Below are 4,183 nucleotides of genomic sequence, written 5' to 3'. Positions count from 1 at the left end.
ACTGTGGAGGGCCAAGGTTCAATCCCTGGTGGGGGAACTAAGATCCTGCAAGCTGCGAAGTGTGGCCACAGGAAAAAAAAAAAAAAAAAAAAAAAAGAAGTGTCCTACGGAGGCATGAGGAAGCTGGAGTATTTGTCTATCAAATCTGATCAGTCCCATTATCCTGCTCAGATGGTTGAGCCTGTTCCCGCCGCCACAGAAAGCTTTGGGGCAAAGAGGTGTTGGTGCTTGACATAGGACACCACCAGTGTGTACAGGAACTCCTCACCAAATCTGTAGGCGATGTTCCAGATGCACTGAGGGGATACAGGTGGGGTACCAATAGCACCTGTTGTAGAAAGAAAAGCTGAAAAGACTTCGTGGGACCCCTGCAGTCCCTACTAGAGATTTGCTGTTTATTTGTTAGGAAATGGCAAGCCATGGGAGTTTTCTGAACTTAAGGGGCTGCTCCCCAAAGCTGCTGCCAGCCCCACAATGTGCTGCAGGGGAGAGGGAAGAGGAAGATGGACGAGAGGAGCTGGCCTGGTGAAAGGGTGTTGCAGAGTCTAAATGGACAGAATTTGGCAACTGATTGGATTGGAGTGGAGCAGGGGAAAGAGAGGAGGTTATCAAGACGATGCTCTGTCTCATAGGAATAGTAACACCTTCAGGACATGTCTTGTTCAGGAAGCATCAAAAGAGGAACATTGTACTGAACACACCAGAAATCTTTCCTGAGTTAGTCAGCTGAGTTTCACCTACATTTGGTGTCCTTAAAAAATTATGAAGTCCATTTTAAAGCACCTACTATGTGCCATGTGCTTTGTCTACATTATCACTTGTCTCTCACAGACATACTGGCAGGTAGGTACTATTATTACTCCATTTTATACATGGGGAAACAAAGACTTAGGGAGGCTGAAACATGGGCACACACGGCATCACACACAATAAGTGGAGATCAGATCTTTTAGACAAAGCTCTTTCTCTACACTCTATCTACCTGCACATGTCATAATGGCCTCAGGGAAATAAGTAAAATGCCAGCAACGGTCCTGGGTCAAGGCTCAGCCTTTAAGCTTCTAAAGGATGTTTGCTCATGAGTGTGCCAAGTTCTGGAGAGAACTTTGAGAGTCTGAGACAGACAGCATCCCCACTGGACAGATGAGAAGGCCAAGGTCCAGAGACATGACACAAAGCTTGTCCCTACCTCTTGACCCAGGCTGCATTCTCGGACCTTTCCCATCCTGGACGCACATGTCAGCAGGGAGGTCAGAGAGGAGAAGGAGAGCCAGTGGAGTCTGACCAAAGACCGTGACCAGGAGAAGGAGAGGAGGGGGTGTTGGAAGCTCATCTGGGTCCAGGCATTCAAATACTATTATCAGGAGCCTTTCTCTCCAACTTTTGGCTCAGCTTTCTTCTGTATTGGCTTCATTTTTAGAAGGGCTCTCTTTGCACTTAGCAGCCCACACAAAAAGAGCATTTCTCCCTTAACACATCCAGCAAGGGATCCAAGATAGACTTTCAGTGGCTCGGTTCGGGTATGTGGCCATCTCTGGTCCAAGCATATTGTACGTAGGGTGATTGAACCTGCTAACTGGTCACACTTAGGTTATGTACCCAGCTCCGAAACCAAGAGAAAAGGTAAGCCCACCCAAACCCAAAGGGAAGTCAGATGCTATCTTTGTCCAGACACTGAACAGAAAGAAGCAACAGATATCTTCTATACTATGACCCCCACCCCCATTCTCCAGGTAAAGAAACTGAGGCTCAGCAAACAGAAGTGCCTTGCCAAAGGTTATACTAGTATCTGGTATGGCAGAATTTTTTTTAAAAATAAATTTATTTATTTATTTATTTTTGGCTGCGTTGGGTCTTTGTTGTTGTGCGCGGGCTTTCTCTAGCTGCGGCAAGTGGGGGCTACTCTTCATTGTGGTGCGCGGGCTTCTCATTGCGGTCGCTTCTCTTGTTGCGGAGCACGGGCTCTAGGGCACACGGGCTTCAGTAGTTGTGGCACGCAGGCCCAGTGGTTGTGGCTCGCGGGCTTTGTTGCTCCACGGCATGTGGAATCTTCCCAGACCAGGGCTCGAACCCATGTTCCCTGCATTGGCAGGTGGATTCTTAACCACTGCTCCATCAGGGAAGTCCCTGGTATGGCAGAATTTGAACCCAGGTGTCTTTCTCTGTAGCCTGTGCTCCTCTAGGGCAGTGGAGACGGTCTTTCTCGTTCTTGGGTCTCTGCCTGCCTTCCCCCTCCAGATCTTAGCCCATAATGGGTCCTCTACTGCAGTGCTACTCAAAATGTGGTCCATGGACTATGCTGGTCTGCACACTCTTTGTTACCAGTCCATTGTGAGTTAAGTACCAATGTTCTGAGTAAGCATTTAGAAACATTTTGCAGCAATTTGAAATCCAAGTGTGGTAGTACAAAAAGATAGGTCTGAGGTACATTGTAAATAATTTGAGAAGCATCACTCTATCTGGTTATCTCTTTTTTAAAAAATATTTTAGGGCTTCCCTGGTGGCGCAGTGGTTGAGAATCTGCCTGCTAATGCAGGGGACACGGGTTCGAGCCTTGGTCTGGGAGGATCCCACATGCCGCGGAGTAGCTAGGCCCGTGAGCCACAAGTACTGAGCCTGCGCGTCTGCAACCTGTGCTCCGCAACAAGAGAGGCCGCGATAGTGAGAGGCACGTGCACCGCGATGAAGAGTGGCCCCCGCTTGCCGCAACTAGAGAAAGCCCTCGCACAGAAACGAAGACACAACACAGCAAAAATAAATATAAATAAATTAATAAACTCCTACCCCCAACATCTTCTTTTAAAAAAAAAATTTTTACATTCTCCTCCATTATAAGTTATTACAAGATACTGAGTAGAGTTCCCTATGCTATACAGTAGGTCCTTGTTGGTTATCTATTTTATATACATTAGTGTGTATATTTTAATCCCAAACTCCTAATTTATCCCACTCCCCGCCCCCCACTGGTAACCACAAGTTTGTTTTCTGTGTCTATTAGTCTATTTCTGTTTTGTAAATAAGTTCATTTGTATCTTTTTTTAAGATTCCCCATATGTGACATCATATGATATTTGTCTTTCTCTGGCTTACTTCACTTAGTATGATAATTTCTAGGTCCATCCATGTTGCTACAGTGACATTATTCCATTCTTTTTTATGGCTGAGTAATATTCCATCGTGTGTATGTAGAAATATATCTCACATCTTCTTTATCCATTCATCCATCGATGGACATTTAGGTTGTTTCTATGTCTTGGCTATTGTAAATAGTGCTGCTATAAACATTGGGGTCCATGTATCTTTTCCAGTTATGATTTTCTCTGAGTATATGGCCAGGAGTGAGATTGCAGGATCATATGGTAGCTCTGTTTTTAGTTTTTTAAGAAACCTCCATACTGTTCTCCACAGTGGCTGTAACAATTTACATTCACACCAACAGTGCAAGAGGGTTCCCTTTTCTCCACACCCTCTCCAGCATTTATTATTTGTAGACTTTTTGATGATGGCCATTCTGACAGGTGTGAGGTGATACCTCATTGTAGTTTTGATTTGTATTTCTCTAATAATTAGTGACGTTGAGCAGCTTTTCATGTGCCTTTTGGCCATCTGTTTGTCTTCTTTGGAGAAATGTCCTTGGTTATCTCTCGTATTAAGGCATGAGCAAAGGAAACCATGGTGGCATTAGTGGGTCCTCCACAGGGAGGCCCCGGTGTGCAGAATGTCCATCCCACCATTCCGATTGTGGTTTTGTCATCTGCTGGCAAGGGATACCTTCCTAGGAACCCCACCCGTAGTGCGGGCCTCTGCAGCTGAAGTGCCTCTCCTGCCTACCAGAGGGTGGGCAAGGAGGCTCAGGCCCAGCAGCTCCACAGCCCAAGGGCTATTGGTTCTACTCTAGCTGGAAAGTGGCTGATTCTGTCCAGAGCCCGTGGACACCTACCGCTGTCAGTCAGGGCCCCACCTACCCTGTGCTTCCACACTGTGCCCTGGAGGGAGGGTGATGGCTGACACAGGCTGTCCTTGAAACGCCACCCTAAGACCAGGCGGTTTATTTATTTATTTATTTATTTATTTATTTATTTTTTGCGGTACGCGGGCCTCTCACTGCTGTGGCCTCTCCCGTTGCGGAGCACAAGCTCCGGACGCGCAGGCTCAGCGGCCATGGCTCACGGGCCCAGCCACT

The sequence above is a fragment of the Physeter macrocephalus genome, chromosome 3 (assembly GCF_002837175.3).
Source record: "Physeter macrocephalus isolate SW-GA chromosome 3, ASM283717v5, whole genome shotgun sequence".
NCBI lineage: Eukaryota > Metazoa > Chordata > Mammalia > Artiodactyla > Physeteridae > Physeter > Physeter macrocephalus.
The sequence above is the reverse complement of the archived record's forward strand: the minus strand, read 5'-3'. Positions refer to the sequence as shown.